The sequence below is a fragment of the Nannobrachium achirus genome, assembly GCF_963921795.1.
Source record: "Nannobrachium achirus genome assembly, chromosome: 6".
Lineage (NCBI taxonomy): Eukaryota > Metazoa > Chordata > Actinopteri > Myctophiformes > Myctophidae > Nannobrachium > Nannobrachium achirus.
In genome coordinates, this window is record NC_137815.1 from 27,134,128 (window position 1) to 27,159,160 (window position 25,033).

Below are 25,033 nucleotides of genomic sequence, written 5' to 3' on the forward strand. Positions count from 1 at the left end.
GCTTTACCTGCTGCCGTTTCCTTAATAATTTATCCTCGTTACTCAGTTTTGTACGGATTGCAAGCTTGATTTGGTTGACCTCAGTACCAAACTTCGACGCCACATGATCTGGGGGATGCAAGGAGCACAGTCAAAAGATGAACATAGTTTTTCATTTTAAAAACACATAACAGAATTGCCAGACACTGAGAGGAATGGTGTAAAATACATACATACAATATTTTTATGAGCAGTACCTAGCTCTGGTCCATCGCTTTCACCTCCCGCATTGCTCCCGGTGAAGCTCTGACAGACCCGTCGGGAAACGCATGGACTCGAGATTGTCGGCCCCGCCGAGCGCTCAATACTAGTGAAAATAAACAAAACCGTTTCACTACTCACCAAACCAAAGGTCGTTTTGCGCTGTTGAAAGTCTATTCTCCGCGGTGGTGAACCCCTCAGCACCCCACCTACTCTGCAAAATACATTATTTTTGGCATGAAATAAAGTGCATCCAACTCGACCGCCGCTTATTTCCGGGTTGTGAACCATTGTATCTGCGGTGGCCGCTAGGTGGCCTGAGGTGTGTGCGTTTTATTTCATGACAAAAATAATGTATTTTACAGAGTAGGTGGGGTGCTGAGAGGTTTACCACCGCGGAGAATAGACTTTCAACAACGCAAAACTACCTTTGGTTTGGTGAGTAGTGAAACGGTTTTGTTTATTTTCACTAGTATTAAGCGCTCGGCGGGGCCGACAATCTCGAGTCCATGCGTTTCCCGACGGGTCTGTCAGAGCTTCACCGGGAGCAATGCGGGAGGTGAAAGCGATGGACCAGAGCTAAGCAGTACCCTGTTAGCAAATCTTTGAATTAGGGCTGTCACAATTATTACATAATCGTCTAATCGTGATTATTTGACATTATCGCAATTATTTTGTCATAATCGTGAATGTTGAAAAATGTCTGAAATAGTGGAAATAGCAGATCTACAAGCTCACAATTGTAGATCGGCTATTTCCACTATCAAAGTTATTTTTTTAAGTAGTAAGTTGTCAAATATGTCAGTAATTTCTTTGTATATTTAGGTTATGTGTCATATCTACCATGTACAACTTCAAAGCCTATAAGCCAAACAGAAATGTAATTATCAACGACAAAAACACAATTAAATCGTTAAACGCCAATTATTTGAGTGACAATAAATCGTCATGTAAAATGTCATATCGTGACAGCCCTACTTTGATATATAGGGTCCCTGGAACAAAATATTTTGAGATGGGGTCTGCAGTCAAATACATATAATTCTAGGGGAAAATGTTTGAGAACAACTGACAGAAACATTTAGAAGACGTTTATAGAATCGGGTAAAAAATATTCAAAGACTTAAATGTTCATGATTTTTCAAAAATAGCAGATCTACAAGCTCGCAGCAAGCTTGTATATCTGCTATTTTTTAATAGTTAAAGCATAAAATAGTGGTTAAAGTAATAATGCGTTCCAGGTGTAAATGGGTTAAAGGAGCTTAGAGTCAACTTTTTCTTGAAAAACAGATGCTAAAATAAAAAGAAAATTGAAAATATTTTATAAAAAAAAAAAATTAAGCTGTGTTTCTTTTAAAAACGGACCACAAAAAGCGTAAAATAATGATAAAATAATCATTTTGGCCGTTGTCAGGCTGACGTTGTTTACATCCCTCTTTTATTTAAAAAAAAAAAAAAAAAAAAAAGTGGAGTAGCCTATGCTTTTATGCATTTAATGCATTTACAATAAACATTTTCTTCAACATTCCCTGGATGTTTTAATGTAGTTATTTGCATGTAGTGCATTATTAAATCCTTGTGTTGATCATATTTTAACTGGCTGCGTATGATCTGAAACTTGACAAGAGAAGCAATCAAACTCAAGGTTGGACCAAAGCTCAGATGCACTGAACTGAATGCAAACCATTGTCAGCAAAGATGTGTTAATCAGCAGGAATGTAAAAGTGAAAGCAGTGCTTTTCACTTTTAATTCAGTGTTAAGTTTTGATATTCCGAGATGCACAGAATGTACGTAGGTTAATACAAAGGACCAATTTAATTTTTATAGAATATGTACATTAGCAGAAATGTACAGTAGCGCAATATGAATGTGAAAGCAGTCTTATGTTTATGTCAGGGGTCTTCCAACAGGGGGTCCTCAGAATTACTACAGGTTGTCCTCCAAATCTTTGTGTGATACAAACCTTTTTATATTAACCACTTGAACCATCCATCCATATTCTGAGAACTCTAGACAAAAATAGCAGATCTAGCTTGTAGATCGGCTATTTTCGGGAAAGAGGTTTGGTGTAGAGGGGAAAAAGAGCAGACTAAGTACAGGGTGAAAGGTCAAGTTTATTAAGTATTGACAGTTCAAGTGGTTAAATATCTGAGAACATTAATTGACATGAATCATAAATACACTGATGATTGTGCTGTCAAACGATGAAACTATATGGAATCTACGAAAAGGTTGTGGGGGTCCCTGCTTCATCTCTCTCTCAGCTAAGGAGTCCTTGGCCTGAAAACATTGAAGAGCCCTGGTTTATGTGACAGTCCAATACAAATATATAAAAAAAATTGAAATAATTGCTTAAATGTTTGACATTACTGTCATTTCTCAGAATGAGAATCGATCCGCAAGAACAGACACTCAAATGATACGTGATTGTATAATGTGATTTCAATATGAAATAGGTGATGTTATTCAATCAACCAACCTTTCAGCTCGCTCAGTTCTTTCTCAGCCAACATCCTACGACTGCGTTCATGTTCGAGTTGTGCTTGCAGCAGCTCGCTCAGTTCTTTCTCAGCCAACATCCTACAACAGCGTTCATGTTCGAGTTGTGCTTGCAGCAATTTTATTTCTATCGTGTCTGTTCTGCCAGGGCTTGCATGGTTTTCTTCATCAAAGCCAGTTTCTGTCTGCCAACATAATAAAAAACATATGTTAGTAATTTAACGCATTTAAAGCTAAATTAGGTATAGGTAGGTTGAAGGTAGGGCAAGGATTTTTTGTTTAAAGGGTTAGGTTTAACAAGTCGATGTTCAGGTGCGTTGCCAATTTCATCCAATCAGGAGAGAGTACACTTGTATCTTGCCTGGTTCCAGCCCATAGACCCGCCCACTCTCTGAGCGGACTGCTTCTGAAATCAGGCTACACTTTTATCAGTTTCAATTTTATAGTGTTCCAGTTGCAATTGAGTCTGCCCATTTATTTCACCTTTTTTTTTATCCTGTAACATTTATATCCTGACTGTAATGATTATTACCTGATTTTGAATAAAATCAAGGTATTCCAGATTCCAAGAGCCTGCTCCAGATTTTAGATATTCTATCTCTGTCTGGGTCATCTTGTCTTCTTGTCCTGTCTTCTTCTTCTTTTTCTTGGGCATTGCAAGCGCCTTCTTTCGTTTAATAGCCTGGAAACGTGCACAGCATATTCAGAGTAAAATGTAGGTGGGAAATGTGCTTGTTTCATTTGCACTTATTGTGGTAAAATGTAGGCAGAGAACACCCAATCAAAAGTTATGAAAAGGGAAGAAAAAAAAACATTCTTTGGTGCATTATGGTATGAATAGAAGGTTTTACAACCATCTTAGTCAGCATGATGCAGTAGCCTGATGCATGGTGTAAGACCTGTTGTGTTTGTATTGTGTGTTATAAGTATAACTGTGCCAAAATGCGTAGTTTTCTATGCATTTCAGGGCTTTTGACCCCATAAATGTATTTCACCCGTGCGGCGAAGGTCGCCCACCTTCTGTTTGTTCTTAACCCCCTAGTACTACAGGCTAGATCCGGCCACCTCTTCTGCTGTCTTTGTTTTCAGAGGTCAGAGACAGACAAACTTAGTCAGATGAGTCTCCGACCTCTGAAAACAAAGACGGTGCCATGGCATTGGTCCGAAATCTCATTGCTCCTACATCCCATTAGTCAGAATCTGGTGATGTTAACCTGGTGAGAAATACTATGCCTAAACCTAACCTCAGTAAAACTATGCCTAAACCTAACCCAAACCCCAACCTCAGTAAAACTATGCCTAACTAAATTCGGACGAATGTGATGTAGGACTAATGAGATTTCAGACTTATGGGCAGTCGCCATCAGTTTCTGACAGCGCTGGTTCATGTTGTCTGAAATAATAGGTTTGACCACAACAACCCTTTCACCTTTTTGGGACTGAGTCGACATTCCTCACACAGTCTCAGATAGATAGTGACGCTCCTCACGGTGACGTTATAAAACGACCGACGCAGCTCTTTGTGCGTGGTGTCACGACCACTGTGATCAGTTTTGATGTGGGCTTCGTGTATAACGTCAAACAAGTCCTCTTTTGCCACAAGAACAGTGTCCGTGCCTTTCCTGACAATCTTCTTCATACCATCAAAGTCACTTAAAATTACATAATACTTGCTTTTCAACCAATAATCCCTCCTGCTTTTCATCTTCTCCCCTTCCGTTTGCAGTCCCTCGAGCGTAGCTACTATTTCCTTGTGTGTCTCACGAGTCAAAAATACTGCGTTACTGTTTTCAGTTTGGCCAACCTCATCTGTATCAAACCTCTCGTAGAACATGTCTCTCATGTTCGGAATAACGTTAGAATCCATTTTGGAAGCAGCCTAGTGCAGCCGGACAACGGGAGTGCCTATAGCTCTATCAGTCCAACTGGCAGGCTGCACATCCCTTAACCCCTGATGACCTCTGCGTTGTGTTCTGGTGTTGATGTTGGGAACAAGCGACTGCTGGTCCCTTTTTTTACTGGCAGTCCTGTACAGTCAAAAAGAAATACACACAACACTTAGGCCTGTCACAATTGTTACATAATCGTCTAATCGCAAATTATCTGACATAATAGTTTCCATGTTGAAAAATGTTCAAATATTTTCAAACATTTTCAAAAATGGTGGAAATAGCATCGGCTATTTCCACAGTCAATGTTTTTTAAGTATGAAATATGTCAGTAATTTCTTTGTATATTAGGTTATTTGTCATATCTGCCATGTAGGCTACAACATCAAAGGATACAAGCCAAACAGAAATGTAATTGTCAACAACAAAAACAAAATTAAATTAATTAAGTTTAGTTTAAGTTAAGTAATTGTCATTTTTGAGTGACAATTAATCATCAACTTAAATTTGTAACTGTGCCTGCCAAGGACTTTCAACGTAAAAAATAATAATAATAATAAAAATAAAAATAAACAGTAAAAGGAATTATTTGGGGTGTTCCTTTTAGGCAGGGTGTTTAACTGTACTTGTACTGCACTACATTTCTATTTTATTGACTATACTGTTCACCATTTTTGTCTAATAAAATAATCAATCAATCAAAAAGCCCTAACAACACTGTGAGTATGCAGTCCTCCTATACACTATACAGGTTCAGCAACACACAGAAAACCTCCACTCAGTGAATCCTGCAAGATAGGCTATGATATATGGGTGGGTGACGTGACGTAACGTTTTCGCTGTCCTCGGTGTCAAACATGTATAAATAAAAAATATATTTGTCAAAAACCTTCTGAATATTGTGCAGGACATTAAGCTTTATGTGAACTTACTCAAGATTAAAACATTTCATTCCTCATTTCTTCAGAATCTTCAACCAAACATGGCAAAACTCATATGGTGTGACTGTCCTGACCTTGTTTCTCAAAGTGGGAACTTGAATAAAACTAAGAAAAAGAATTGCTAAAAATCATTTGAAAATGAATTTAGGCAAAAAAAAATGTCTATTTTGAGCCTATATCTTTTCAAAGTCAAAGCATAATGTTTTCAGTCATTTCTGATCAAAAACATTTTGTCCCCCAACCCAAAATCATTTGGTGTGACACTAGTTTGGAAAAATTAAACGGGCAATTATTTGGACACCTATTGGCTAGAGAGGTCCTTCTTCTGTAAGGCTATTCAGCACTCCCAGCACAACTGCAAGACAGGTGTCTGAGGTGAGTTATGATTTTAACATTTTCATGAAATGCCATCTTGTTGAAACGTTGACAAACTCACCATTCTGGATGTCTTTTGGTGTGACACCTTTTCTTTAAAAAAAGCTTAAGTTATTTGAAGTTTTGGTCATATTTCCATGTAGATCTAGGCTGCTTTGTTATAGCTAGCATGCTGTTAGCATGCTAATGTGTACATAGTAGCCTCAAGGTAAACCTAAATGGAGAAAACAGTAATATGGTGTGACACTTAATCATATGGTGTGACATGTCTGCTTGTCACACCATATGACTTGACTGTCACACCATATGATTTATACTGTATTTAACTACAGATATAACAACAAATAACAAAGTTCCATGTTTCTTTTGTACATTTAAACATTTGTTTTAAACATTTTTACATAAAATGTAATTTAGCTTCATTCAGTGATACTTCAAATTCATCAGACAGAGCAGAAACCCCTTCACAGAAACCTTAACATATTGTTTCAATCTAAACAATATTTTCTCTTTGTCTTAAACTATACATTCCATTTTCTTTTGTCAGCTGGAAAATGACAAGTGCTGAGAGAACGAGAAAGTACAGGGAGAAACTAAACAATGACCCAGCAAGGAGAGAGGAGCCAAAGGGGCGAGACTGCATTTTCTACGAAGAGCAGGAGGTTGTCTGTGGCATAGCAGAACCGCAACAAGGCAGCCGGTTTGCTACCCTCACCAAATACGACTGGCTGATGTACAATACAGTCTAAATGTATAATCTAATCTGATCTAATACTTTTGTACTTTCACTCACTGGACTGGACAGTGGACAGTGTTAAGGTAGGACCCGAGACAAAACTAGCGAAAATAGCTGATCTACAAGCTCTCAACACGTTGTGCTGCGAGAGCTTGTAGATCAGCTATTTTCAGAGTTGCGCAACCCAGCACTCTTTAGCTAGTGGAGATGTGGTGTAATGTCATGATTCCTAATTACATTTGTTCAACACAAAATGCTGTGTTCAAGTTCAGGAGACTTCGGAAAAAAGCAATTTACCTGAATGCTGAGTTCTGTTTCCACTAATTGGTGTTAATAAAATGTTGCCTTCAATGCCTTGGCTCCAAGTGTGGCTATGCGCCTTATTGTCCCTTCAGGATCCTTCTGCCGTGGGCCGGCAGAAGACTTAGGTGTGCGTAGCATTCCTGTGCACATCCTCATCATCCATCTACTACTACAATTCTTTCTTATCCCATGTTAAAGCCCTACAATAATATCCTGTTCAGAAATATTAAGGCCATGTTATCCTGGGTAATTGTTTAATCAATCAGTAAAGTTCAGTACTCACTAATAGGTAGGTTAAAACACAGTTTGCTTTGACACATGAAGATATGATCATACGGTGTGACACTAAATCATTTGGTGTGACATTCCAAATAGTGAGAAATCATACCTTTATTAATGATTAAACCAAAAAAATGTGTATGGATTACATAGAGAATATTATCAGGAAGAGTCACAAATATTTGTGTAATTTTAGAGAAAGTTTTGACAGAATACATTTAAAATATGTTGTAAGATCATGAACATGGGCCTCACACAGAGTGTCGATTATGAAAAAAATATACAGATATAATTAATTTTCAAAAAACTATAGTGGATCACTGGTTAGTTATGATAAAGGACTTTGATAAAGTGAGTAACTTAAGAAAGATGTACTCCATTTTCATTTTATGAACAATTATTTTCATGTCACACCATATGACGATTTTAGGCACAAGTACAACAAACTGCTGAATAAAGTCTGATTCCAATAAAATATCTAAAAACAAAATGTATTTCCATAAGGTTGAGAGTGAGTAGAACAAAAGTAAATAACTTTTATGCCTGCAATTTAAAGTTTTTTTAAAAACACATTTTTTGGGGCGTCACGTCACTGACCCATATACTTCCTAGTTCCTACTGTATGCATGCACTGTATCAACAGCAACATTGCATTTCATTACTGTACACACCCAATGAAACATGCACTAGAATAATAAACCACACGCCAGCTCCAACATACCAAATCAAATTATTATAACGTGCAAACAAATAAACGAAATAAACACACCTGTACAGTCAAAACAAATGCACACAACACTGTGAGCATGTAGTCCTCCAGCTTCAGCAACACACAGAAACCCTGGAATATTGGGAAACACATGTCCTCTATAAACGTTGCAAAAGTGTATTAACAGACTTTATATTCAACCATAAGAAACCGCTGCATAATCACAAGCTTACTAGTAGCATGTATTGTAAGATACTGTTGTGTATCTATGACTGGGTAGGTTATAAATTGAAACTAGAAATACTGTTCCTTCGAAACAGTGTGGGCTCGATTCCAACCCAACAAATAGGATACTTTAAGGTACTGTAAGGTACAGTACCCTACAGTATTGTACTGTACCTTACTATACTGTACTGCACCTTACTGTACTGTACTGTACTGTACTGTACTGTACTGTACTGTAACTTACTGTACTTTACTGTACTCTACTGTACTTTACCTTACTGTACTTTACTGTACTCTACTGTAACTTACTGTACTTTACTGTACTCTACTGTACCTTACTGTACTGTACTTTACTGTACTCTACTGTACCTTACTGTACTGTACTGTACCTTACTGTACTGTACCTTACTGTACTGTACTTAACTGTACTCTACTGTACCTTACTGTACTATACTGTACTGTACTCTACTATGCCGTACTGTAACTTACTGTACTGTACTCTACTGTACCTTACTATACTGTACTTTACTGTACTCTACTGTACCTTACTGTACTCTACTGTACTTTACTGTACTCTACTGTACCTTACTGTACTGTATTGTACTTTACTGTACTGTACTTTACTGTACACTACTGTATCTTGCTGTACCTTACTGTGCTGTACGTTACTGTACTTTACTGTACTTTACTGTACACTACTGTACTGTACTGTACCTTACAGTACTGTACTTTACTGTACTCTGCTGTACCTTACTGTACTTTACTGTACTCTACTGTAACTTACTGTACCTTACTGTACTGTACGTTACTCTACTCTACTGTACTGTACCTTACTGTACTTTACTGTACTCTACTGTACCTTACTGTACTGTACCTTACTGTACTGTACTTTACTGTACTCTACTGTACCTTACTGTACTATACTGTACTGTACTCTACTGTGCCGTACTGTACCTTACTGTACTGTACTCTACTGTACCTTACTATACTGTACTTTACTGTACTCTACTGTACCTTACTGTACTCTACTGTACTTTACTGTACTCTACTGTACCTTACTGTACTGTATTGTACTTTACTGTACCTTACTGTACTGTACTCTACTGTACCTTTCTGTACTGTACCTTTCTGTACCTTACTGTACTTTACTGTACTCTACTGAACCTTACTGTACTTTTACTGTACTCTACTGAACCTTACTGTACTGTACATATTCTATGTGTTCTAGATCTACATTTTTGATTCTGTGTTTGGGAACCAGCAACTGTCAAATGGACTCCAACTGTAGTGGAGTATATTGAGTGCATATACATATTGGCTAACAATCCCAGATCACATCTGTCCTCCACTATGTCTATAACCAAGGCGTTCTTCTATGTGGCCACTCCAGACTGAGGAGTGGAGCATGGCTTTTATTGTGTTTGTGGATCTGACTTGGAAATGCATTGGTTTTGATATCTCCCTGACAACCAACAACAACCACTAATATGGCTGACTGTCCCTGCGGGCTCTAGGATATATGGCTATGGGATTTACATCCCATCGCCCGGACTTGATTCTTGATCACAGCTGTGTAATCAGTAGAGTGGAGAGGGACATTTATTTATAGTTTTAACTATAACTATAGTTTTATACATCACACAGCTTAGATATTTGGATCAAATCAGAGAGCAGACCTGTGTGAACGCATTGATATAAATAGCATATCTGAAGTGTGAATATTGCAGCCACAGCGCCTTAATATAAACATGGGTCCCTTTCCTCACTAAACCCATTGGAAATGCATTGGGTGCTTAAAGTTAAACATTTTTATTTTTTTATAATTATACTACAAAACATTTCAAAAAGAAAAATACACGCACACTTGTCCTCAGTAAGCTGAACACATAAAAATTTGAATGGTGTTGAAAGGTGTAAGCGTTTAAGAGATGAAGCGCGCCAAAGTTTTGAGGATACTGACTAGTATAGAAATAAATAATGAAGATAACATACGTGTGCTCGCCTTCCAGGCGAGCCCACAATAAAAACATTAGCATACCTCCTCTAAGTGAATCCTGCATACATGAAGTGGAAGGCTGTGTGACGTCATTTCCGCGCCTCGACTCGTATTTTCAGCCAATCACAGCACAGCACTGCCAGTTTACGGATCTGTAATGGCTGACTCTCTCCTGTAGGAGGAGCCAGAGGCTGCAGTCTAATTTTGAAATGTGTTTCAGAATGAGACTTCTTTCCAGGAGGCTACAGGTCCAAGGCCCTATTTTATTGTCAGTCTTGTGCACATACTGTAAGAGTAAACATTTTTTGTATAGTACAGTATTGTTCCCTTGTCACTTTTATTTCAAGACACTTCCAAGATACAGTAGGCCCATCGGTAGGCCTATACCCATTTCAAGAAATTCAGCACAGATTTTGATTGATTTATGTATTTATTGGAAGTTTTCATAGAGAAGGGTACAGTTTCATGACAGTAGGCCTACTAACAGCTCACTGGTACAAGGTCAGAAAAGCTAAATCAGACTACTATCTAGATGCCATACTTGGCTGTGATTCTAGCCAAATTCTGGAAGATAGTAAATTCAACTAGAGATAAAAAAAAAAAATCTACCTCACTACCTGCACTTGTGCACATCGGTCAATGTGTTTTTTTTTCAGACCAAAGCGATATTTGCAGTTTTTAACAAGCATTTTGGTGCTGGGGGTCACCTTTTTGAGAATGAGGACTTGCCTCCAGAAATGTACAGTACAAGTGGATGTGGAGAGGCATGTCTCTCATGCAGAGAGGCATGACTCTCATTTCTCCATGGAGCCTTTTTAAATCTGTGTAACAGATTTCTTTCATCAGCTCATTTTCTTAGACGAGATTCTAGCGACCGTTGGGTACCTCTTCTGGACTGGCTATCCATGTCACATGGTACTGAGTTAAGGGCCAATCGCAGGACAGTACCCCCAGGCTATGGGGGAAATTAGCAGTGTTGGCAAAAGTACTCAAATGTTTGTTGTCCCTGCTTAGCATTGACTTAGCATTGACAACATTGTCATGATCGTAAAACTATCTAGTTTTAACGTTCAGAACGTTTTCTTTTTGGACAATAAAAACAGCCAGGGGGAAAAAAAAACATGAAGGACACGGAATGCAATCGTTCACTCGCCGTTGGAAAATTGACTTATTAGACTATTCTGGATGTGTGGCTAACGGCTAACGCTAACGCTAGCTAGCGCTAGCTGCAGGCTAACGCTAGCTAGCGCTAGCTGCAGGCTAACGCAGGCATGTTATACACAATTACTCATGGAATAAAACGGCGACCCAACTCTATTTTTGCTCTTCTACAAGCTCACAACGCGAGGAGGTTAAGTCTGTCAGAACCGTCAGATTATCTTTCTAACTGAAGTTACACAAACACTGATTATGCTACATTTAGCACTGTTAGCCCGACCAATTTAGATAGGGCACGTAATAAATTCACTTCAACCTCGTGTTGAGCAGTTAAACCTATTTGCTACGTACGTCTACAAAAACGTTCATATTTCAAAGATAAAGTGCTTACTGAAGTCTCACAGATGTCACAGTATGGTACGCTCAAGCAGAATTACCCGTATCTTTCGTATTGCTTAATAAACAGCATTTTAATCCGATCAGACGTCATTTTCTGTTGTTTTCCAGCCATGCGACCCCATCGGTTGCGAGGTGTACTGCACTTAGATACATTAATACCTTTTAAAGGAAACAACGACCGATCGGATTAAAATGCTCCTCTTTAAATAATACGATCATTACGGGACATTCTGCTGGAGCGTACCCTATGGTGACATCCGTGAGCCTTCACTAAGCAATTTATCTTTGTAATCTGACCGTTTGTGTAGACGTACGGAGCAAATTGGTTAAACTGCTCAACAACAGATTGTGTTGAATTCACGGTTGGCGCAGCTTGTAGATCTGCTATTTTCAAACATTTTGTACTTTTACTTTTGGTACTTTAAGTACATTTGGATACCAATACTTTTGTACTTTTACTCAAGTACATTTGTAATTCTGGACTTTTACTTGTAACAGAGTGATTCTACATTGCAGAATTGATACTTTTACTTAATTATAAAAATGTAGGTACTTTTTCCACCACTGTGTAAACGTTTGTGTTCTCATGCCAATAAAGCTTCTTTGAATTGAAGATTGAATTGAAGATTGCTCCCCATGTGGCGGAGTACACAATAATGGTAAATAAAGTAGCTTACTCTAAAATAATCCATCCATCCATCCATCCATCTTCAACCGCTTATCCAGCATCGGGTCACTGGGGTAACAGTTCCAACTGAGATTTCTAGAGTTCCTTAATAATAATAATTAAAATAAACAATACTAATCGTGACTACTAATTGAAGCCGAGGCCGAATTGGGCCAATCCCATGGATGAGCCCTGACAGCACATGGTTGGTGCTACAGACTCCAAATTTCGCACACAGACAGCTCAGACCTTTGCCTACGATCTTAGCTAGGCCTCGACCCGACCCGATATGCGGTTTTCCGGAACCAACGCGAAAGGTTTGGAATCTCCATATGCGGAGTCCTGACTACTAATTGAAGCCAATGGACGCCGAATCCGAATTGGCCCGAATCGCATGGATGAGCCCTGACAGCACATGGTTGGTGCTACAGACTCCAAATTCCGCACACAGACAGCTCAGACCTTTGCCTACGTTCTTAGCTAGGCCTCGACCCGACCCGATACACAGTTTTTCGGATCCGGCACGAAAGGTTTGGAATCTCCGTATGCGGAGATGACTGACATCGGGCTGTTCCGGAGCAAGCGCTGACTCATTGTGACATCACTTCATAAAAGGCTCTGACATCACATACGCTAGATGAGTCAACAAAAAATCTCTCTGAATGGGCATAAACTAAAGTCTTTCTTCCTCTCACTTCGAGGTGAGCAAAGTTCAGGGTGCTCTTCAGAGCGGTTGGGTTCAGGGGAATTAGCGGGCTGTGCCTTTAAGAGAACCAGGTGAATAATGTGGATAAGCCCGGGCAGTTCCCTCTCACGCTAAACTTAATCCTGACTACTAATTGAAGCCGAGGCCGAATTGGGCCAATCGCACGAAAGAGCCCTGACAGCACATGATTGGTTCTACAGAATCCAAATTTCGCACGCAGATAGCTCAGATCTTTGCCTACGTTCTTAGCTAGGCCTCGACCCGACCCGATATGCGGTTTTCCGTAACCATTTGGAATCTCCATATGCGGAGTCCTGACTACTAATTGAAGCCAATGGACGCTGAATCCGAATTGGCCCGAATCGCATGAAAGAGCCCTGAAAACACATGGTTGGTGCTACAGACTCCAAATTACGCACGCAGATAGCTCAGACCTTTGCCCACGTTCTTAGCTAGGCCTCGACCCGACCCGATAAACGTTTTTTTTATCCGGCGCGAAAGGTTCGGAATCTCTGTATGCAGAGATGATGTCTGACATCGGGCTGTTCCGGAGCAAGCGCTGACTCATTGTGACATCACTTCATAAAAGGCTCTGACATCACGTACGCTATATGAGTCAACAAAAAATCCATATATGGAGATACCCGACACATCTCATTAAGTTTGACCTCACAAGCCCCATATTTGGACCTGGACGATAGACCTCATGCTGCTTAGAAACCTGCAAGCAGGTCCTGGCCGCACTCTCAAGAATGGCACCAGAAAGGTGGTAATGCAAATGATGAACAGAATCATTGAGTGTGAGATTGTAGTAGGCACAAAGAGGAGTGAAACAATCTTCTTACCAAGAATACCTCACTATGACAGAGGTGAGCTTCCCTTCACCTTCATTAGACGACAGTTCCCTATCCGTTTAGCTTTCTCTGTTACCATCAATAAGGGTCAGGGCCAAGAGAATGAACGAGTTGGCATCTACTTGCCTCAACCTGTGTTTGCTCATGGCCAACTTTACACAGCCTTCTCCAAAGGTTGTAAAAGTTTTCATTGTGGATAATGACATGGGCATTACTGACATTGTTTATAGCGAACTCCTTTAGGATAAATAGCATAAAGGGAGAGGCAGAGATGTCCATATATGGGCATAAATGCACACAGATGGTCAAAACGGGTCCTATGACAACAGGTTAGTATAATGGTCTTTGCATTAAAGGTGGGGCATTCATTCCCTATTTACATCATTCCCGAGCATGCCAGGCGCCGACCTAGACGCTCGGCCGCCTAGCACATGGTTGGTGCTACAGACTCCAAATTTCGCACACAGACAGCTCAGACCTTTGCCTACGATCTTAGCTAGGCCTCGACCCGACCCGATATGCGGTTTTCCGGAACCAACGCGAAAGGTTTGGAATCTCCATATGCGGAGTCCTGACTACTAATTGAAGCCAATGGACGCCGAATCCGAATTGGCCCGAATCGCATGGATGAGCCCTGACAGCACATGGTTGGTGCTACAGACTCCAAATTCCGCACACAGACAGCTCAGACCTTTGCCTACGTTCTTAGCTAGGCCTCGACCCGACCCGATACACAGTTTTTCGGATCCGGCACGAAAGGTTTGGAATCTCCGTATGCGGAGATGACTGACATCGGGCTGTTCCGGAGCAAGCGCTGACTCATTGTGACATCACTTCATAAAAGGCTCTGACATCACATACGCTAGATGAGTCAACAAAAAATCTCTCTGAATGGGCATAAACTAAAGTCTTTCTTCCTCTCACTTCGAGGTGAGCAAAGTTCAGGGTGCTCTTCAGAGCGGTTGGGTTCAGGGGAATTAGCGGGCTGTGCCTTTAAGAGAACCAGGTGAATAATGTGGTTAAGCCCGGGCAGTTCCCTCTCACGCTAAACTTAATCCTGACTACTAATTGAAGCCGAGGCCGAATTGGGCCAATCGCACGAAAGAGCCCTGACAGCACATGATTGGTTCTACAGAATCCAAATTTCGCACGCAGATAGCTCAGATCTTTGCCTACGTTCTTAGCTAGGCCTCGACCCGACCCGATATGCGGTTTTCCGTAACCATTTGGAATCTCCATATGCGGAGTCCTGACTACTAATTGAAGCCAATGGACGCTGAATCCGAATTGGCCCGAATCGCATGAAAGAGCCCTGAAAACACATGGTTGGTGCTACAGACTCCAAATTACGCACGCAGATAGCTCAGACCTTTGCCCACGTTCTTAGCTAGGCCTCGACCCGACCCGATAAACGTTTTTTTTATCCGGCGCGAAAGGTTCGGAATCTCTGTATGCAGAGATGATGTCTGACATCGGGCTGTTCCGGAGCAAGCGCTGACTCATTGTGACATCACTTCATAAAAGGCTCTGACATCACGTACGCTATATGAGTCAACAAAAAATCCATATATGGAGATACCCGACACATCTCATTAAGTTTGACCTCACAAGCCCCATATTTGGACCTGGACGATAGACCTCATGCTGCTTAGAAACCTGCAAGCAGGTCCTGGCCGCACTCTCAAGAATGGCACCAGAAAGGTGGTAATGCAAATGATGAACAGAGTCATTGAGTGTGAGATTGTAGTAGGCACAAAGAGGAGTGAAACAATCTTCTTACCAAGAATACCTCACTATGACAGAGGTGAGCTTCCCTTCACCTTCATTAGACGACAGTTCCCTATCCGTTTAGCTTTCTCTGTTACCATCAATAAGGGTCAGGGCCAAGAGAATGAACGAGTTGGCATCTACTTGCCTCAACCTGTGTTTGCTCATGGCCAACTTTACACAGCCTTCTCCAAAGGTTGTAAAAGTTTTCATTGTGGATAATGACATGGGCATTACTGACATTGTTTATAGCGAACTCCTTTAGGATAAATAGCATAAAGGGAGAGGCAGAGATGTCCATATATGGGCATAAATGCACACAGATGGTCAAAACGGGTCCTATGACAACAGGTTAGTATAATGGTCTTTGCATTAAAGGTGGGGCATTCATTCCCTATTTACATCATTCCCGAGCATGCCAGGCGCCGACCTAGACGCTCGGCCGCCCGAAGGGCGGCCGAGCTTCTAGTGATTATAATTGCGACCGTCAGGTCGCCGTTACTATGAAAACCTCCACCGCCTGTCTGTCCGTCAGTCTGTCTGTCACGTCACATCACACTTTTTTGCCCCTATCCATGTGAAATTTTCCACACACAATCCTTGTCTGCCAATCCACAACCTCCACCCTTCCAGGGACCCCCGCAGCTCCAGGGACCCCCGCCAAATTTTTTAAAACACATTTTTGAATACTGCTCCTACAGTTTTTGCCCTAAAATCACACAAATCGCTACACAGTATGTCTACACTTATCTCATCAACATGGATCTGTCCCATATAGCGCCACCATCAGGTCGATTTTTTAACACATTTTTGGACATAAACCTTTTTTTTCTATTTTTTTTTTTTTTTCAAACTTTTTTTTTTTCAAAAAAAATGTTTTACAAACCTTTTTTTACACTAAAACGAGCACACAGATTTTATATTGACTGTGTCAATTCTTGTTCTTATGATATTTGTACTGCCTTACTTTGCATTGGTGCCAAAAAGTCAACTGTGGAGGATTGTTTGGACCCCCTTTTTCTCAAATTATCCGCTCCATTCATTTCAGAGTATATAATGCATATTTTGAATCTCTCTGTACTTACACGTATAGTTCTAAATAGAAAATAGCATTGAATGAATCAAAGCATTTTACTCATTATTGGGGGGGAATGAAACAAGCAGAAACAGAGCAGAACAGTTTATTGGTTCTTAAGGCAATAACACAGCAAACAAACAAGAGTTTTGACAACCTGACAGATATTGTAGATGCAAAAGTACATCTTGCTATAGCCTTACATTAATCCTCTCCTGTAGTAGCTTCTGCTTTGATAACGTCTATGGCTACAGGAGAGTCTTAACGCTTTGACAGACAGGTCGGGAGTATGGTCTGCAAAACTGCTACTGTGGCTCTACACATGCATACATGCGAGACATATCTTCCGTACAAGTTCTGCAAGGTGTATGCGACTTGTACGGTAGCCTTGTTTAATGTATTAGTCCGTATTTTTAAATAAAATTCGTTTTTACCAAGTGTACAGCTTTTCCTCGTTTGCTACAATGTTAGCTGCAACAGCGCCCGTTGGTGGCTGGAAGCATTATTCCGTATACACATACGTCATGTCCTTGTATGAACGAATGGGGGAATGGATGAACGTCACGTGATAAGTGCAGCCATCTTTAACCAGACCAGAGCTGCTCGATTTGGAAAAGACACACCCTTGGTAAAAACTCATTTTATTTAACAATACGGACTTATACATTAAACAGATATGTCTCGCATGTATGCATGTGTAGAGCCGCAGTAGCAGTTTTGCAGACCATACTCCCAACCTGTCTGTCAAAGCGTTAAGACTCTCCTGTAGCCATAGACGTCATCAAAGCAGAAGCTACTACAGGAGAGGATTAATGTAAGGCTAATCTTGCTACGTAAAAAGGCTTTAAAAGGTGCAGTAAGTGATTTTCCTTGGTCAAAATTGATCATTAGCTCTTTATTCTGATAGCAATCAATCAATGTTATTGAGTGTTTGTTCAGTGACAGGGGTCTCCCTGTCTCTCCAGTTCTCTATTAAACAGAGCATGCATTCCCAGGTCAGGATACCAATTTTATCCTATCAGGAGAAGTACAACACTAAGAAATGAGCTGGGGAGACTCCTGTTACTGAACAAACACTCACTTACCCTACCTTTAAAGGTATATTTGACTTTCAAACATGTTTAGGGCCATTTTTTTTTTTTTTTGGAAAATGTGCATAAAAATAAAAACATTTTAAATGAATAAATACAATAAAATTAAAATCAAAAACTCACACCTTAGGACAATATCAGTCACCAGAACACCAAAGATGGATGTTTTCAATGAATCGGTCATGGCCGAAATGGAGTTAGTTTGAGGTTTAATTTTATATAGGAAGGGGGCATGTCTGATTAAATGAATGTCACATATCTAAATACTGAATCAAGCAACTAAAAAACTGTTAGGGGTTCTCACAAAAGCCTGGGTAGACTTAAATGGCCACAAACCTGTTTGAAAGTGAAATATCTTTAGCACTTAAATGTGAACAAACAAATGGCTGTGAATTACAGGTTTTATGTTACATTTTTTTTACTGCCCAATGATTAGTTAAGACTTCAAGATTAGATTTGAATTACATAATTATTAGTGTCCTAATACAACCCAGCAAATCTACTTTTTCATCAATCGAAGCAAACATACAATTTCAACATGTTTGAAGACAACACTTAAACACTCAATAAGACAAAACTTAAAGCTGTAAAATATACCAAAAAAAACGTTTTAACTGACTAAATTCAGTTTCCAATATCAAATGTACAAAAGTATTGCATATAAAAACACAGGGTACCAAGCATATAGCTACCTGCTACATTGTACACTACTGTATATAATTACATCACCTGCATCAACTTTAAATGTACCAATTATATACAACAATCACTGCATCAATGGAATGTAGTCTTCAGGAAGGCTTTTGGTCAAGGGTTAGGGTTAGGGTCATTTGTTGGCTTTACCTGCTGCCGTTTCCTTAATAATTTATCCTCATTACTCAGTTTTGTACGGATTGCGAGCTTGATTTGGTTGATCTCAGTACCAAACTTCGACGCCACATGATCTGGGGGATGTAAGGAGCACAGTCAAAAGATTAACATAGTTTTTCATTTTAAAAACACATAACAGAATTGCCAGACACTGAGAGGAATGGTGTACAATACATACATAAAATATTTTTATGAGCAGTACCCCGTTAGCAAATCTTTGAATATATATACAGGTATAGTCCACTTGCCAGAATCTGAACCCTGGCATATTGAGTACACCAAGGTTTTATGTTATAAATGTTGAGTAAGGGTCCCCAGCATGTAGAAACCAGAGCGATATATAAGAGAGTGGCGTCACGCTTTGAACTCGCCGCAGACCGGAAGTGGCTTTGCATGGAGCCGTTCTCATTCCTAGCGAGCCAATGCCCCGTCCGCCCCCCATTCTAGCCGAGTCATTTAAACTCGCTGGAAGTAGACCAAATCACGTCTTTTTCACCATTGTAACGCATTCACGGGCCTCTCTAAGGTAGATACCATTTTTAAAAGAGTGAAAAAGACGTGATTTAGTCTACTTACCAGCGAGTGAAAAATGAATGGGGGCGGACGGGGCAGAGGCTCGCTAGGAATGAGAACAGGCTCCAGTAAGCTAGGCTAAGTTAGCTTCCCACCATAGAGTAAATAGGCTTTTCACGCTTTACTATGGGAGTCGACGTAAGTGACGTAACTCTCTCTTCTACAACTCTGGTAGAAACTACCGGATGCTAACTTGCATATGTTGAGCAATTTTCATAATTTGCATAATTCGATTTATTTAGCATAATCCCCCATAATAATGGATAATATGTCAAAAACTGATTGGCTGATTTGAACAATATTGGAGTGGTTTTGGGGGTTATTGAGAATGCTGAATCCATTTCTGACATTTTCTAAATTCAAAATGTCCGTTTTAAACCGGAAATGGCCATATACAACATAAAAAAGTATCAAATCACCCCACTTTAAGTTGGTATAAGGCCATTTCCGGTTTAAAACGGCCATTTTGAATTTAGAAAATGGATTCAGCATCCTCAATAACCCCCAAAGCCACTCCAATATTGTTCAAATCGGCCAATCAGTTTTTGACATATTATCCATTATTATAGGGGATTATGCTAATTAAAGCTATTATGTAAATTATGAAAATTGCTCAACATAATTATGCAAGTTAGCATCCGGCAGTTTCTACATGCTGGGGAGCCTTACTCAACATTTATAACATAAAACCTTGGTGTACTCAATATGTCCGGGTTCACAATGGGGCTCTATGGGCTGGCAAGTAGACTAATAGGGTCCCTGGAACAAATATTTTGAGATGGGGTCTGCAGTCAAATACATATAATTCTAGGGGAAAATGTTTGAGAACAACTGACAGAAACATTTAGAAGACGTTTATAGAATCGGGTCAAAAATATTTAAAGACTTAAATGTTCATGATTTTTCAAAAATAGCAGATCTACAAGCTCGCAGCAAGCTTGTATATCTGCTATTTTGTAATAGTTAAAGCATAAAATAATGGTTAAAGTAATAATGCGTTCCAGGTGTAAATGGGTTAAAGGAGCTTAGAGTCAACTTCTTGAAAAACAGATGCTAAAATAAAAATGTTTTGAAATTTTATTAAAATAAATTAAGCTGTGTTTCTTTTAAAAACTGACCACAAAAAGCGTAAAATAATGATAAAATAATCATTTTGGCCGTTGTCAGGCTGACTTTGTTTACATCCCTCTTCTATTATTTTATATGGAATGTTTACATCACTCATATAAAAGAATAGAAGACACTAACCTCCTCAAACAGGCTACGTACTATGGGCGACCGGGCCTTATGCCCCCCCCCCCCCCCCCTTATTGTAAGTCTAAAGTGCATTATAATTTAAATTAATTATTATTACCAATAATAGATTTCATGGTGTCAGCTGGGAGTTGAGGCTTATCGTTATCTTTCACTGTGACATTGGTCCGACCGCCTAGAGAATGTGAGGCCAGGGTTTCTCTCTCAAACAGTATCATCAGCAGCGCTGAAATGTATTTTTTGAAGTCCGTGATCTGTGCGATTCGCTCATAGAGAATCCGTGGGACGCGGAGACCCTCTGCGAGATACTGATAGTTCTCGTCGTCATCCTGGGAATGAAAAGAAAAACGTTGATGATAGGCAAATATGTATTGAAAATGCCATTTAAAGCCATTACAAATGTAATGCTTATACATTTTGAAATAGTCTGGCTAAATATCATTGTTGACAGGTGGAAAACTTGTATAAAAACCTTTTTTTATTATTATTTAAAAATATATATTAAAATAGCCCATCTACAAGATCACAGCTTGTCCTGTGGGACACTGTGAGCTTGCAGATCGGCTATTTTCACTACTTTTGTGAGACTTTCTTGCATGATGAAGTAGGGCATTCATTTGCAGAAAAAGACTGCCCAACAGTGACAATATGAAATGACCGTTTCAGTGGTTTAGCACTGGGTGGAATAATGAATCTAGGATCATATCATTCCTATCTCCTGAACATATTTTAAACTGATCTGATCTGTGTAGAGCAGTCTGCCTCTCTCAGGTTATATTAATTGCGTCATGTGGCTTGACAAGTAGCCCAAATCCTAGATCAGTTCTGAGAAACACTGTGCACATGTACACTCACACTGACCTCTGGTATATGATTAGATAATCTCGTTTCTGTATACGATTCTGTTTCTTGTGTCTCATTTTCAGTAATAAATGAGAGAGATTCATCATTGCTCTGTGTTGGAACTTCTGCCTCTTCATCACTTCCATTTCGTATGTGGTCGACGGCAACACAAAGTTCATGTGCTGTGTGTCTCATCTGCATCATGAGGGCATTCATCTCTGAAACAGGACAGAAAGAAAGAAAATATATATTTTGCTGTGGGATGGTAGCCTCGCGTAGCCAGGCTTACTCATCTCCGAAGAGAAAAGCCTGTTGACAATAGAAGGCAGAAAGCGTTCAACTTCCGACGTAGGAATTTCACCGGAAGCTGTATTTTTTTCACGGTGCGGTGTTCCTGCAAACGTATTCCCTGCACGAAATGAACTCTGGTCTACGTCTCCTGCTCCGTCGGTTGCGCTCGCAATAAACAATATACAAACAAAAACATTGATTCAAGCAATGTTACACCTATTAAGAGTGAGTTAAGAGCTACAATCGATTTTAGTTTTTTCGCTGGGGAATGTAAACAGACCCGCACCGCATGACGTAACGTCCGTTAAACGCAGACTTCCGCTAGAAATCTTGGAACACACCGGAAGGCATATTGTCTACAGGGTGGTGGGATGGCATCCCATTCCTCAACCAGGATTTGTCACAAGTCAGCCAACGTGGTTGGTTCTGTTGGTCACTCTAGCACGTACAGCTCGTCCAAGCTGATCCCACAAGTGTTCAATTGGCAGGCCATTCCATCCTCTCCACTCCCAAATTCTGGAGGTACTCTCTGATGATCCTGGCTCTGTTGTCATCCGGGAGGATAGCATTAGGTCCCAAATTCTGGCAGAGCCCATGTTCAGGTGCTAGGCACATATCTGTGACTGGCACGCACCTGTGACTGGCACGCACCTGCCAGCACTTGCTCAAAACAAGAGTGAATGCCAGCAGAACAGTATTACAGGCCATTTTTGGCAAATGTTTGGTCGGCACTACCCACACGTTTGGCTGTGTTGCTCATTCCTCGAATGCCCGATGCTTACCTCGTTGTAAAGGTGACTAATCAACAATAAAAATTATATAAAACTCAATGTCAAGTTTTCTGTAATGTTTTGAAATAATTTGTTAATATTTTATGACACATTATTACTGCCAGAATGTGATACATGATAGTTTTATTCTTGTAATTTAATTGTCGCTGTTGGGTGAAACCTTGTATCTCCATATTTCAATGTTCTATATTTAGAAAATGATATAACAATGGCCTACTTTGTTGTACAACAGTGACCCACAAAGGTAGTGAACATTGCCAATCTACAAGCAATGTGATGTTGCCTGTAGATTGACCATTCTCCCTATTTTAGAACATTCTTGGAGGTGAAAGTGATTACGTCTGTGTGGGTTTTATAAATATTGAACTAATGAAAAGTATTCAAATGAGCTTGTGACTGCATAATAACTACATTGGATCCAATGGAACACAGGTTCTTTCTATTAACCATTTTGCAGATACAGGTTTTACCCGACAGCAACAATATATTACCCATTTAGGCCTAGAATTATTGAATGCTTTAACCAGTGAAAAATAGCAGATATACAAGCTAACAGCATGGCACCAAGTGCCGCGCTGTGAGCTTGTAGATCTGCTATTTTTGAAAAAGTCGTGGAAAATGTGCACAAATCTTTGAATATATGTATTTTCAAAGCGAACATTTGTAACTCAAATTTTGCTTCTGGGTGGTCCCTGGAACTAAATATTTTGAGATGGGGTCCGTGGCCAAATAAATATCATTTTGGGGGTCCTTCACATGAAAAGGTTTGAGAACCACTGACATAGTAGTCTCTCAAGAACAGACTAATTGAGCTCCAGTTAAGTGAAAAGGACCTTTTCTTTGACGATGGCTGGCCAGATTACTGACATAGAAACATAGGTTTTTCAAAAATTTTAGAAGGATTCAAAAGACACTTATAGAATCGGGTCAAAATTCGAATTTTCACGATTTAAAAAAATAGCAGATCTACAAGCTTGAGCTTGTACATCTGCTATTTTTCAATAGTTAAAGCATAAAATAATGATACACAATAATGTGTTCCCGTTCTGAATGGGTTAATGTTAGTGATATGGTTCAATCAACCCACCTTTGAGCTCCCTCAGTTCTCTCTCAGCCAACATTCTGCATCTGCGTTCATATCGGAGTTCTGCTTGCAGTTTTTCTATTTTCATCAGAAGTCTTATTGTGTCTGTCCCCGTCCTAGGATTTGCACAATTGTCTTCAAAGATAATTTCTCCGGTCTGCCCGAGTAATACAAACACATGTTAGTAATTAATACAAGGCATTTAAGCTGACTTACAACAAGGAGAGGTTAAATATTTCACCCGGTGATTTGAAAAAGGTGAGTAGGTTGGATCTTCGGCTTCTCTGAACTCGTCATCTTCAACAGGTGGATCGCCTCCTTCAACGTCCTGTGTTTCTGAATTATTCTCCATGATCTTGGCTGTAGTGGTGGACCAAGTACTTAATGAAAGGCCTGTAAGTAAAAGTACAGTAAAAAATGTGTTAAACCTTTTTCTTTTCTTTTTTTAATTGCGACCGTAGGTCACAGTTACTTTTACACTCTCATACTATCCAAACCTCCACCAGCCGTCAGTCTGTCTGTCCTTCCTTCCTTCCGTCACGCCACTCGTCACACGTCACACTTTCCCCCTACTCATATCTCCGCCACCGTTGCCCCGATCCATGCCAACATTTCCACAAAAACTCCTTGCCTGCCAAACTACAACCTCCAAGGACCCCCGGAGCTCCAGGGACCCCCAGGTCCCTGGGGGACCCCCAGGTGTAAAAAATGACAAAATGTGCAAAAATGACCACCCCAACGGGGCTGCTCACGGGGAATTCCCGGGGACCACCGACTCCTGGTGCTCCAGAACGGATGCAAAAGTGGTAGCGCCCCCAGTGGAGGACCCCCTCCACTGCAGCTCACATAAAATGCCTTAACTCGGGCTAGGAGCGACCGGGAGAGCCGGGGCCGGTACCTACCACCCCAACGGGGCTGCTCACGGGGAATTCCCGGGGACCACCGACTCCTGGTGCTCCAGAACGGATGCAAAAGTGGTGGCGCCCCCAGTGGAGGACCCCCTCCACTGCAGCTCACATAAAATGCCTTAACTCGGGCTAGGAGCGACCGGGAGAGCCGGGGACCGTACCTATTCGTCCGCCTCGGCGGCGCGGAGACCCCACCCCTCATTTCTTACATGGCCCTCTTCTAGCGCCACCATGAGGCCGATTCTTGCAAAACTCATTTTTGGACACTGCTCCTACAATTTTTGCCCTAAAATCACGCAAATCGGTACACAGTATGTCTACACTCATGTCATCAACTTGGATCTGTCCCATATAGCGCCACCTTCAGGTCGATTTTTTAAAACACATTTTTGGACACTGCTCCTACAATCTTTGCCCTAAAATCACGCAAATCGCTACACAGTATGTCTACACTCATCTCATCAACATGGATCTGTCCCATATAGCGCCACCTTCAGGCCGATTTTTTA

The 25,033-nt window shown here is 40.4% G+C and overlaps 1 long non-coding RNA gene across 1 annotated transcript; it reads right to left on the minus strand.

The window, feature by feature from the left end:
• Window positions 1-18,615: 18,615 nt before the first annotated feature.
• On the minus strand, window positions 18,616-23,961 carry LOC308286785. Its single transcript, XR_013962119.1, has 5 exons — window positions 23,858-23,961; window positions 23,620-23,773; window positions 21,469-21,668; window positions 20,708-20,936; window positions 18,616-18,854 (listed from the first exon to the last, which is right to left on the minus strand). It is a non-coding gene; the product is annotated as an uncharacterized lncRNA (long non-coding RNA).
• Window positions 23,962-25,033: the final 1,072 nt, after the last annotated feature.